This window comes from Ammospiza caudacuta, chromosome 3, assembly GCF_027887145.1.
Source record: "Ammospiza caudacuta isolate bAmmCau1 chromosome 3, bAmmCau1.pri, whole genome shotgun sequence".
Classification (NCBI taxonomy): Eukaryota; Metazoa; Chordata; class Aves; order Passeriformes; family Passerellidae; genus Ammospiza; species Ammospiza caudacuta.
Window position 1 is genome coordinate 114,422,717 of NC_080595.1, and position 14,055 is coordinate 114,436,771.

At 43.3% G+C, this 14,055-nt stretch overlaps 1 protein-coding gene across 1 annotated transcript in view; it reads right to left on the minus strand.

Annotated features, from left to right (window-relative positions):
* The window catches only part of PKHD1 (PKHD1 ciliary IPT domain containing fibrocystin/polyductin), a 239,029-nt gene that overhangs the window by 167,780 nt on the left and 57,194 nt on the right, over positions 1-14,055 (minus strand). The gene's annotated exons all lie outside the window — the stretch shown is intronic.

A 14,055-nucleotide genomic window follows, 5' to 3' on the forward strand; every position in this document is an offset into this window, starting at 1 on the left:
CTTAGACACATTCAAAAAACAAATGAATAAAAACAAACAAAAACCAAAGGAAAAAAAAAAGAAAAAACAGAGAAAGCAAAATATCTAGAGAACTATATGCTGTGAAAAAATTAATCATTTATGCCAAAAGACAATATTATTCCCAAGAAGCCTGGAAGGAACTGTAGCTATGAATAAACCAAGCATGGAAATGAGCAGAGCGCTTCTGAATATACCTGCATGGAGAGGCTAAAACAGAGAAACCTCAGTTTTCCCTTATGAATTGGCATTCTTGACATGACTGCCTGGGAAAGGCAAGCCTGGAACACAACCCAATAAACCATTTCCAAAGCCACAAGCTGATATTTTTATCACTGTCTGCATCATCTGCTGCTGTGTAACTTCACTTTACCCACCACTCCAGCTTTAAAATGCAGGTGGGATTATCCCACCAGGTCCCTCTTTAATTACTCCCAAAGCATTGATACAGCAAGGATCAGGGCTGGGCTCATGGCTGGATTTGTGATGCACTTTCCAATTTCTTTCTTTTTAACTGAGACTGCTTGTACCCTGAGTTAAAAAGAAAGGATTATTTTTCCCTTTTTCTCATTTCTTTTAATTTTAGCTGTCCTGCAGAAATCTCTCTGACTTCTGCTGAGTTGCACAGGCACAAGAAAAATCTGGCTGGGCATGTTCTCTATGGGACTGATGAATGACTCTAGTCTCTCCCAAACTATTAGAGGATAAATCTGTTTACACACAAAAAATTGACCTGGGCTGGTGAGGTGGGACTAGAACCAGGAAACTGGCACGTCCCAGAGGTAAAAATGCATTTGCAGCCAAGAGCATTAGTAACTCAAGACCATAAACAAGCCACAGCATCATTAATTACTCAGACAGGGGCAGCTGCAGAAGCAGTGAGAAGACCCAAAAGCCAACTGTAAATAGTTCATCGAGCTGATTAGCTCAGGAAAAAAAATGAGTGGGCAGTTTTGGAGGTCAGAGGCCAGGGCACAAATCAGTCTCAAGCCAGTTTGCAACTGGACAATGGCATGAGAAACAGCTTAATTCCTGTTAAAAAAAAAAAAAATCCCAAACAAAACCAGCAATGCCACTAAAAAAAAAAAAAAAAGGTTTATTCAGCAGGGGAGTAATCACTGCAATTTTGAAGCACAGAAGGTAAGGCTCCTTGCTCCAGAAGTATTTAATTAAGGGCACAGAGGATTAGTTAAATCTAATGGTGCTTTTATGGAGAGGATCCTGAAAAGACATCATCACTGTTGTTAGGGGGCATATCCCAGGTATAGATGAGCCATCTTTGTACACACATGCAATGAAACTCAACCAAATTCAATGTAAAATACCAAATAAGGCAGGGATATGACCACTATTAACTCTATTATTAAACTCCACTCCATAATTAAACAAATCATGAGAACTCTGGGAAGGTCCCTGTCTCTTCACCACACATGAAAACAAAGTGCTGTTCTTAGGTCTCTCAGGGTCATGGTGGGAGTGTGAGCCTAAAATCAGAAATCTCAATTTCAGATATTAAAGAAAACACCCTGGAAAGCAGAGGAACTTTTGTGGAGCACATGAAGAGCCTTGTTTCACAGAATGTGTATTTTCTTGTATCTCCTTGTTAATTCACAAGACTCTTTACAATGTTCATTTACAGCATAGTTATCAGAGACTGATTATTTACTATAGTGGAAACTATGCTAGTGCAGAGTTTTAAGCCCAACTTGCTGAAAATCCTCAGTGTAAACACATAGAAGAATTTAGTGCAACCTTCCAGTTTAGGTACAATAGGACTGGGTTTTCCTTTCCAGAGCACTGTTAAAGGGCACATATAATTTACACATCTCTCTAAACCAGCCATTTCTCAAACTGTGGAGACTTCTGAGATGAATTAAAAACAGCAATTTAATGGTAAGGAGAAAATTACTGCACCAAGTTGTTTACACAAGCCTGGTCACTGTGCCCGCCTTTGCACTGTGCAAATATTGTCTCCCAATTGAATGAGCTTGAGTTACACTTACTAATCTCAGAGCAGATATTGCAAATGCAAAGATTAGCTCAACAATTTGCCCACCACCTGCAGGAAAAGTAACCAAATTATGTCCTTATGTGTCAGCAAGCAGGATTCCTGAATGGGTGCTGCAGTAAATGGGGTGGGAGGAGTGAGGCTCATCCACCCAACAGTGCCAGGGAGAGCTGATGATGGCTTTTTTTGGATCAGGCAGGAAGATAAACAGAATAACAGAGATGTTTGGGATGGAAGAGACCTCTGGAGATCATCTAGTCCTACCCCTTGCATAGAGCAGGTGACACAGGAACACCTCCAGGTGGGTTTGGGATGTCTCCAGAGAGGGAACTCCACACCCTCCCTGAGCAGCTGTTCCAGTGCTCTGATACCCTCAGTGTAAAGAAGCCCTTCCTCAATTTGAGGTGGAACTCCTTGTGTTTTAGAGTCAGCTGTGAAGGTCAGAGCACTGGTGTGGGATCCAGCCTTGGAGTTTCCCACAGCTCCCATGGAAGTATTGGGAATACAGGTGAGTTTATACACAAACCATCCCCATTGGTTTGCTTACAGGGGGTTCAGAGTGATTTACCAGGCATAGACTGAAGTGTTTGGAAGAGAGCAAACTGTGTTTAGGCTACAGCTTGGTCTGTCCTATGCAGAAAATACAGCAACCAGACAGCAAAACCACAAAATCCAAGGACAAATGTAGATTCTGCCTTAACTGCATCCACATCTCGTCAGTCAGGGCCATTGATTATTACTGGGCATGACCATCTACCTAGGCTAGGATCCAATGCAGAGCAGCAGCATTCATAATTATCTTATATTATATATTATTATAATTCACTGCATCACAGGGATGACTGCAGGTGCAATGAGGTACAAAGGGCTTGGCCAGCAGCAGAGACATGGTTACTTCTCAAAGGTTCATCATAAAACTGGAAAGGTTTGAATTGGAAGGGTCCTTAAAGCTCATCCTGTTCCACCCCTTGCCATGGGCAGGGACACCTTCCACCTCCCAGGTTGCTCCAAACCCTGTCCAGCCTGGCCTTGGACACTGCCAGGGATTGAGCAGCAACAGATACTCTGGGAAACCTGTGCCAGGGCCTCCCCACCCTTTAGCAAAGAATTTTTTCACAATATTTAATCTAAAAGACTTTCAGCTTAAGGCAATTACCCCTTGTCCTATTACTCCATGTCCTTGTGAAAAGTTCATCTCCAGCCTTCCTCTAAGCTTCCTTTAAATCTCAAAATAATCATTTCCTCTCACACAATGCTACAGGGATGCAAGATTTGGGACTCTCAGCAGCCACCAAGGCTTTCCTGCTCCTGCAAAAGTTGTGGCAGCGACCAACTGTTGCCCTGATTTTTTAAGATTTTCTAAGCCTTCTGACGTTTACATTCTTGTAGCAAACTTTCTCACACACTTTCTGTAAATAACTCATTGTTTTGCATTCTTTTATAAAAGAAGAGAAATTCAATAAACTGTTAGTTTGTCCAGTATCATTGGAGAGGTGGCACTTTCACCCTCCAATCCACTCTCACTTTTAAAAAACTATAAATGTTAGAGTCAGAAAACAAATTTCCCTTCTCTTCACCCTGAGAGCAGTGCTGTGTGTGCACGCCGCGTTGTTTCGTGTCCTATAGTGACAACCAACAGTGCTGGTGTCTGACTTTGAAACGGAAATAACCCCACACCTGCCCCTCAGGTGGAGAATCTCACCCTGCACAGCTGCTATTTCAGCAATGTGAGCTTTTGGAGCAGCTCCTCCCCAGGCTGCAAGCTTTCAGAGCCCTCTTTCAAACTTGGTGTCCTGCTTAGCTTTAGCACATCAACAACATGCTGCCCTCAGCCTATCTGTGTGCATTATCTGCTGCCCTAATGTATCGTGTACTGAGCCACAGCATCATTACAGGTAAGTGCTCAGGTTTAAATGCAAACATAATTGCATAATGTGGTACAGCCAGGAAGAGTAATGCAGGAAATAGAGCCAGCTCCATCTGATAGCACAATCTGACTGGAACGCCGGCCCTTCGGATCAAACGCGCAGCCCCAGATGGGGCAACCAAGAATAAAAGTGCTTTGTGGTATCTTTATTGTCATCATCAAAAACACTTAGCTGCCACAAAGGTAAAAAGGTGAAGATGGGACTGGTACAGAATAGGTCACAGAAGTAGCAGGGTATCACCAGGTTATGGGGGCAAGGACAATGTCACACCCCAGCAAAGGCCACCTTTGCCCTGTCACTCCAAGCTCAATTTGCCAGTTACTAATGGGAATCTGAGCACTGAGTGGCATTTAGAACACTGGCAACACCCATGCCATTTTCCTGAAGTCAGGGGTATCTCTTTAACTCTGATAAATCCAGATAAAGCCCCCCTCCCTACTGCACAAGGAGCTGCACAAACAGGGGAGAACATTCCCACCACAAGACGGCTTCGAAATGAGAACATGTCTGCAGCAGATATGTTCACTTTAATACATTTATTTTTTGTAGCTAAAATTAGAACTTATTCTTGATGGAACAGTACTTCCATCTCTTTAATTTTTTTCAGTAGTTTGAGCTTACAGTGGCATGTGAAAGACAATTTCAGGGGTGCAGACAGCCTCACAACAGAATCCAGAAGGCAGCTGAAGTTAATTCAGTGCACTTTGAACCAGTTGGCCTGAATGAGAACTCCTCCACTGAAGAGAGCATCACACACGTCATGGGACAGTAACTGCTCTTGTCATTTCAGGAGGTTTTAGCCCAAACTTAATTCAAATCAGACAAGATAAGAGCCTATCATGAGAGAGAACCTCCCTACCAACACATTGCCCTCTGAACTGCGCAGCCTTTGAGTTGAAAGCACAAACTGCTGCTGTTTGAGCTGTAAAAACATCCCTCTGTCTGTAACAGGGCTGTAACAGCTCATCTTTGTTGGGAATACAGATGCCCTGCAATAATACACTCCATGGCCTTCACTCTCTGCCTCCCACACACACCCTTGTCTGCCTGTGAATCATTTGGCAGGATATGAAACCCAGGGTCCTTCCACCCAAGGATCCCTGCTGGCTCATCCTTACTCCAGTATCTGAATTCATACAAATGCTAAAGGATGCAGATGTGTGCTGAGTAATATTCCAAGGGTGAATTTTGTTTTGGGGAGTTGGATGCCATCCCAGTGTACACACACAAGAGAGGATGTACGTAAAAGTGGAAATGCTAGTTATCACCATCTGGAGAAACCCACCCAGAATTGTTACCCATGGTATCTGTATTTAAATCCTCATGTACCTGACAACCCAGAAACTCCCTCCTCCAGATCTAAAATTGAGCACTGGCTTGGGTCCAGCATCTACAGTCCTTTCAGCATGGAAAAAAAATCAATTTCTGCAGCACTGTCTGGCCATTTCAGCCTTGAAGCCACACTTTTAGCTCAGTGGCTCCATGCCCTGACTCACAGGGCTCCCAAAAAGTCACTGCAGAACAACACTGACTGCTCAATTTCTTCTGAACCAATTCCTTCCAGAGAATCATGCAATCACAGACTGGTTTGGGCAAGAAAGGGCCTTAAAGACCATTTAGATCTAACTCTCTGCCAGAGGAAAGGACACCTTTGACTAGACTAGGTTGCTCCAAGCCCCATTCAATCTGGTGTTGAACATTTCCAGGGATGGGGTAGCCAAAGCTTCCCTAAGAACCTGTGCCACGGTCTCCTCACCCTCACAGAGAAGGATTTCTCCCAAATATCTTACCTAAATCTGCTGCCTTCCTGGGTTTACTGGTGATCTCAGGGAAAAGCTCCCTTCAACACTGAAAGCAAAAAATGCATCTTCTACTCACCAAACACAGGTGAAGGAAGGAGGAAAAACTGCAAATAAAGATGAATTTGAGAATGAAAGAGCAACAGAGTGTGTGTGAAAGAGAGAGCACAGTGACCCCTGAGGGGGTGAAGCTGAGCCTGACCCTTGATCAGAATCCCAGACCCAGAGAAGATGTGTGAAAGCAGGAAAATAAACCAATAAGCAAAACAGCAATCTCTTTCCTCAATTTTATTCGAGGAAGTTCAAATTTACCCAGCTCCTCACAAACTGTCTTTGGCTAAAATCACCACTAACGAGCTCTGACATTTGAAATTTAACTGAATATGAGCTAACAGCTCCCAGCCCTCCACCACCCAGGGAGCTGACCAGGAATATTTTGTTTAAGTCATAGACAGGGGCTAAACTGAGCTTTATTGAGAAGACCCAGCATAAGTGTTTATAGCACCCACTTCACCTGATGCTCCCCTGCCCTGGCAGTCTGCTTTTCTTCACGGGGACCACAGAGCTCCCAGTCCCCTCCTCTCCTCCCCAGCGTAATTATTTGCTGATTTTTAGGAGGTGCCCTCGCAATCCCTTAATGAAATCCTTTGCTCTGCAGCAATTCACCAGGACAGATTGGACACGAGGGGCTTCCACTTAGGGAGCTGCTAATCAGGGGGTGGTACCCAGCATTTAGAGAGCAGTTGTTAAGCCAGTCTATCACCCGGCTATTAGAGGCTCATCACGCAAACAGCTTGCTTTTACTGGCAACCACAGCAAATTAACCCTTTCCTTAGAGAGGGTTAAGAGGGGGAAGCCTCTAGTAGATTCATCATGGCAAAGAGCTCTGTTTTTCCCTCCTGCTACAGCAATTTTTTTAAGTTATTAATAAATGCTCTCTGAACTGAAATCTCCCTACTTTATATTTGTTTTTTCCTCTAGATGTACACCTAGTTCATATTTTAGTCTATGCTAAATGTTATGATAGCACCAACAGTAACAAAACCATTAAAAAAAATCTTTAAAAAAATCCCTGAACAACAAATACTATTTGTCCTTTCTCTATTCCTCACTCTAAACTCAGTGCACAGAAGAAATCATGATGCAAGATGATTTTATCTCCATCACTACCAACGGTTTGCTAAAAGATCAAATGTTCAGGCTTTTGTTATTCTCAGGATTGATTTTTTTTTCAAAGTAAATAATAACTGTGTTCCCTTCCCACACACTTTATCCAAGGCTTCTTCTCACTTCTTGTGGATGGGGTGGGACCCCTGATCTGGCCCTCATGGGCAGAGGACAGGCCAGGCACCAGACTCAGAACTTTGGAGCTACATCCAAGGCCCAACCACAGCAAGAACCCATTCAATGATCCCACTCTGGCCAAGACTATGCCACTGAAATCTCTCAAAATTCAGTAGAGGTTCCCCCAGTCCTTGTTGGGTGCTGAGCCAGACCCCGGGAATATTTGGGAAGGGGCTGTAGGTCAGCCAATGGCTCTGGTACACAGAAAACACCGTGTGGAGCATCCAGGCCACAGTGCCACTCTGGGTGGGACTGGGGGGAGGGCACAGTCAGAGGGTGACAGAGTCCTCTGTTAGTGACACAAAAGCCTGAAAGGCCTCATCTTTATCCCACATCACACCACATGAGGGACAAGACTGTGGAAGAGGTTTTACAGTGACTTCTGTGAGCCAGAGAGAAGTTTGATAAGAGAATCCATGTTTACCCCTGAAAATTTTCTATCAAGGTTGTTGACATAGAAACCAAGAAAGAAAGAAGGATAAAGAAGAGAAACCTGCAACTGCCTATTCCAATGAGCACTTTGTCTTTCATGATCAATGAGTAAAGTGAAAACTTATGAGTTTTGTAAGAATGTATGAAAAGCATGCATGCTATAATAAAATCAGTTTGAAGCCTTCTGAAAATGGAATGTGTTGCTTTGTATTGTCTCCTTCTCAACTACAACACAAGACCTTGAGGTCTGTTAAGCCATGCTCCAATGCAGAACAAGCCTGGGCTAGGCATGTTTCTAGGTTGCTCATCCCTTTTCCTATTAAATTCAGGATGGGCAGCTGGAGAAAGCACGAGGCTTCCTCCAATTTCACCCAGAGCCCAAGCACAGTCCCAGGCATCCAAAATCCCCACTCCCTTCCCCCAAGGAGACAAAGCCAGCTTGAACAGGGCTTTGAGACACCCAGTCTGGTGGAAGGATCTACATCTTTAAGGACCTTTCCAACCCTAACCATTCTGTGAGACCAAATCCAAGACCAAGACATGGTTCCAAACACAGACAATCCTTCCCCCTCCAAAATGCTGAATTGCCAAAGGAGTCAATTAGTTTTTTGTCATAATTAAATAGAAAAGTGGCAGTAACACTCTGTGCAAGCAGCTGGGAGCAAGAGGAGAGGACACACGGCCACAGTCACTCAGGAGATTCCCCACACCCTCCTGACATGTATTGGAGCCTTCCTTTTGCACAGGAAGGGAAAGATTTGCTTTCTGTTCCCTGCAGCACTACTTCCAAAATCGTGCTTTTCACTCCAAATCTGTTTCTATTAAAGCTTGGGAGCAGGGAGAAATGGAAGCAGGAAAAGGAAAACAGCTCTCATTAAACTATGAGGTGTTCAATTCTGATTTCACACAGATTTGTTTAAATGCATATGAAAAAGCTTTGAGGTGCTTGGGATTCCAGAGACTGGTGTCCAATCCTGGGCATTATGGAATTCCACACTAGGATATCCTGGGGATAGGTTCCAATGCACCTCTCAGTGCAGCTCTGTGAGTGGTGGGGAGAAGAGTGTTCCTGGAAAGCCACTTACCATCCAGGAAGTAATCTCCTCAGAGACATTAGAAAGATGGTGGGATTGAAAATAAAAAGAAGAGGCTTTTCACAATGTGGGGAAAAAAAAAAAAGAAATCTCATTTTTCATCTGACAGCAGGAGAGGAAACAGTTAAACCTCAAATCGGGAAGCAAAAAGTTAAAGGAAAATAAAACCACACCACAAGCCCAACTCCTAAATTTCCCATTGCAGCCCAAGGCTGAACCCATTAAAAAAAAACAAAAAAAGAAACTAAGAAAGAATTAAAAAAAAAAAAAAACAAAAAAAAAAAAAAAAAAAAACAAAACAAAAAAACAAACAAAAAAAAACCCAAAAAAAAACCAAAGAGAAGCAATTTTGCTTATCCTTTCCTAGGAGCCCCTTTTTCCTATTATTTATTTATTTATTTACCTCCCCTTCCAGAGCAAGGCCCTTATTTTCTCATTTAGTCCAACAGAGATTGTCCTCCTGGAATGACCTTTTTTTTTTCCCTTTCTCTCTCTCTCTCCTCCTTTCCTTCTTCCTCCCCCCTCCTCCCTGCTGCCTCCAGGCCATTGCCCTCATGCCAGTAACTAGATAACACAGTCTATCAGAGATTTTTTAAAAAATCATTGCAAAGTCACTGGGGCTGATAGTGGCATCAATCCTTGCCTGACACGGGCTCGGGTCAACCATTTATCTCTTCACATTGCCTGTGGTTACTGGGGCGCCCATCTTGGTTCCCTACAACTTAACAACCTTGCAGATGGTACCTCTCTGCTCCAGCAGCCTCCACACCCCAAGACTGGTTTTGTGGCTTGGTTTTTATTAGTTTTTTGGGTTTTTTATTGTTGGTTTTTTTGGGGTGTTTTTTTGTTTTTTTTTTTTTTAATGCACTGTTCCACTTCTTTTCTGTGAGGGTCTGGTGGGTTTTATTGCACTCCTCACCTCCATCTGAGAATAATACTGTGACCAAGATATCAAGTTAAGAAAACAGGGAATTTGGAGATGCAAGGGTGGGCTTGCTAGGCTGTTAAAAGTGGATATTTATGAAAAAATACACAAAATATTGTAAAAGAGTTTAAACTAGTCCTACTTCTGATATCCCATCCTGTGTGACATGGCTATTTTTGGCTGGTTGCAAAGGACCCAAGAACTCTACTCACAGCCCGAGACAACATAAAGTCAGGTTCTATCAGGATACTTGCTAATAAATCCAATGAAACTATTCCCAAACCTCAGCAAGTTGTGATCCCCATGGCAAGATAAAGTGTTCTGGGTTTGTACTCTCTAAATGGATACACAGGAATTAAATATCCATTGCATCGCAGTTCTTCTTCAAGGGGAGAAGAGAATAAAACAGAACAGCTGTTTTATTAGCCCACTCCAAATAAATTCCATATCAAACTGGAATCTGCTCTTTTCCTTCCCCATTCCTGGCAGCGTTCAAGGCCAGGCTGGATGGGGCTTGGAGCAGTCTGGTTTAGTGGAAGATGTCTCTGTCCATGGGGAACTGGGACTAGATGATGTTTTTAAGATCCGTTCCAACCCAAACCTTTCTGTGACTCTAAGATCCCTGCCCTGCCTAACTACCCTCAGCCTGCTGTGGTGGTTTTCCTCATGGACTGCCAAGTATGAGCCCTTCACCCCCAAAAATTCACCCATCAGACATCCACACAACACGACGACAGCTCAAAAATGAGAGGAAAAAAGAAGAGTCACTTCCCATCACTTGTAACCCTCACAGATGGAGAACATGCCCAAGAACTGTCCCTGTCCATGGCAGTGGGTTGGAATGAATTGATTTTTAAATGTCCCTTTCAACCCAAACCAATCTGTGACCTTGCATCAGTCCTGCTGTGAGTAACAATCCTTTATGCCCTGAGTGCCCTGGGCTGCAGAGATCCTTCCATGGCCCCTGAAATCTGCCTGGGTTTTGCCACCTTTGTAAATCACCAAATATCTCCACCAGTTGAAACCATTCCATTGCTTCCTTCACCTCCAAATACTTGGGCACCAAGAGAGATGGTAAGTAGGGGAAAAAAGGCTAAAAAAGAAGGAAAGGAATGATTCTAAGACCTGCAGAGGAATCCAAAGGATTTGAAGATCTAGTCCTGATTATATTAAGTGGAAGTTGAACAGAAGGATATTTGAGGTGGCTGTACATAACTGAGACACAGCCATTGTGGGGGTTTATATTTTTCTTTCATTAGAAGTGAACAAAACAATTACCCCTGTATCAGTCACCAGGCTAAGAATTCACAGATCCTCAATACTCTAAGCCACCCCTTAAGTCTCAAGACCTGTTAAAAACAAACTCAAGGCAGCACAGCACACCCAGGCAGAGCCGTAATCCAGGATGGCATTTTTATCTGGCAAATTATTTTTTATTAACCCCCTACCCACCAACAGGGATCCCTTTAGGGCTGGGTTGCAGGGAATTCACTGGGATACCAGCTCAGCTTCCCTAGGGCTGACTAAATACATGGAATCATCGGCCCTCTGCCAAATATTCCATCAGCCATGTGGGCCAGCAGAGGAGGGGGAGTGGGAGCAGGGAAGAGCTGCTCCAGCAGCATGTTTGCATCATGATTAGGTCTGGTCCAGCGATCTGGAATAATAATGGGAAGGCTCACTAAGCATAATGGGTTCAGAGCCATCCCAGCCTGGTCAAACCCTCCCATGAGCATCCTCTCCTTGTGTTTTTTGGGGTGTTTTGCACATCTCATCAGTGTCACCAGAGCTGACGTCTCATTATGCAGCCAAGGTGGAAGTGGACAGGTACTGAGTGAGCATTAGAACTTTTCTTTTCCCTTTTATTATTTAATTCATGTCTTCCCATTATCCAGTGCATTCTTGAAGCTGTGAACTAATTAAGTCCTGTGGGATATACAATCAGTGCTGGGGCTCTTTTTTTTTGCCCTCCCTCTCTTTTCAGTAGGCTAAATTGCATTATATACTGAAATAAAAATAATTGTGCAACTCTTCTTAGATAATAACAGAGCAAGTTGCAAACACTAATGATGCTGAATGCAACAGTGGGGCAGAGGCCTGCTGCTTATTTCTTGTGACCTAATTAAATCATACAGGGCAAAACACTTCAAACACAAAGTGAGGCAAGAGCTTAAATCAGTTTCTAATGAAAATCATAAAAATTATTCTCGGGGGGTGGTGGGACACAGACCAGACATCAGGAAAAATCCAAATTGAACTGAAATTTCATGAAGTCTGCAGCAAAAATCACAGATCTCCAGGTAGCACCTTGAAACCCCATGAAATTCTGGGTGTCCTCTAGATTCAGATCTGAGCACATCCTTGACTGTAACCATGCACCTGATGTTTCTGGTGGTTTTTTCCTGGTTTGAGGATTCTATGATTCATGCAAGCAACAGCTCAGAGACCAGAGTTTAAAGTACAACAATTAAGTGATGGATTTTGCAGCGCCTACCAGAAAATGCAGCTGTTTAAATAATAGAACTGATGAAAATATTCCCTAAAAACTGTGTCATAGAATAGTAAGCATATCACAGAATATCCTGAATTTCAAGAAACCCACAAAGATCATCAAGGCCAGCTCCTGGTTCTGCAGAGAGCAGCCCTAAGACCCCTAACCGGTGCCTAACAATGTTGTCTAAATGTTGCTTGAACTCTGGCAGGTTTGGTGATGTTACTATTTGTACCTCTCAGGCTCAAGTTCCCAGAACCAATATTTTACATTTTTATTTATTTGTTTGTTTATTTATTTATCTATTTATTATTTTGTGCTGTCAACCAAGGCTGTTCTCTCTTGTTGCCAGTACCCATCCATTCCATGTCATCAGCCTCTGTCAGCCTTTCTACATTTTCACTTCCAATGCCATCCTGAAGCTAATCCTGCTCTACCATCATCATCAAATCACCTCTGAACAACCCTCCCACAGCACCCAAGAACTGGGCTTGATTCTTGGCCCGCCTGGGCATCCTTCAACTGGCAGCAGAGGAGTCAGAAAACAAACCACTGAGCAGTGTAGCTGTGCTGAGAACAGGATCAGGCCCCTTTTTTATGGAATGTTTTGAGATCCTTGCATGAGCATGCAAGAGAAGTGCCAGATGTTATTATAAAGAGATGCAGCCCCATTACTTGTACACAGAGTTGTGCTGCCTGCTAATAGCACCATTATCCTAAGGCACGTGGTGCTATTAATGCATTTCACTGCTTAGTGCTGAACCTGGGGACCATTTTTTCCACTGGAAAGGTAAGGCCAGTTCACATGACATGATTTAAACCTCCACAGTGAAGCATGCATGCGCTGCACCAGCTCGTAAATCTTCACGGGATGCTGTCAGCCAGGAAGGGACCAAAATTGAAGCCATTTATCTGAACTCCCCACCCATCCACCTCTGCTCACCCAAGCCAGTTTTGGGAAGAGGGATAAAATGATTCTGAATGCCCACTGGGTTCATTAAGCAGCAGCAAATCCCAGATCTAAAGTGCTGCTGTTTTCATCCTGCTCTGAATGAATTTGTTCATTCTGGACACTTAGGACTTCTTTGGTTTTCCCTACTCTGAGCAGAAAAACCACAGCAGGAGCAAACCTCACAGCTTCTTCCTCTTCTTGCTCCCACCTGAGTCACAGGACAAGCTGTCATCCTGCTATTAGTGAGGCTGCAGGAGCTGTGACACTGCCCAGATCACAGACAGCAGAGGAGAACATCCCTCTGTGCTGCAGCCCAGGCTCTGGGGCTCTAGGGATGCCCTTATCCCATTTGGGAAGGAAAACAGGAATGTAAGGAGGAGTTACCACTTGATCTTTTACTTGCCTGGGCACTTCCCTTCAATCCTGCAGTCACCAACCAGCAATTTTTGAGGGCTGTATTTCTCCTTAGCCAACATAACTATCTATAACTAACAAGGCTGATGAGCAAATGAACCTTAATAGATAACATTCTACATCTGACATTCCTTCACAAACCAAGGAGAGGCTTAACAGAAACAAGGAATTGTAATTTAGGATACTCCACTCCAATAGCAATATTCATGTTAGGTATATTTCCAAGTATTCAGAGACTCCCAAATAGATCAGATATACAAAACTAAATACAGAATTCAACACTAGAAATGCACGAAAATTACTCTGCCAGGACAATGCAGCTACTTTTTGAGATGGCAAGTTAAATTTAAAGTCCTTAAACACAGGAAATCCCTTTGCAGATAGAGTTTAAAATTACTGTGGTAGCTTTAACATTGATGCTAAGCAAATGAACTTCATTTTCCTAAACTGTGCTAAGAGACTGTTTGAAAAGTTTATTTAATTTTATTTTTTTACTAAGTCAGGTGTGTAACTATCCCCACCCACATGTTCCTGTATTCAGGAGATCACCACCACATCTCAGGAGCTTCTCCTTTAGGAAAGGAGAATGAAGAAGGGATAATTAGTGTTCAACAAATATCCAACCCCTCTAAATTTCCTCTTACAGGTGG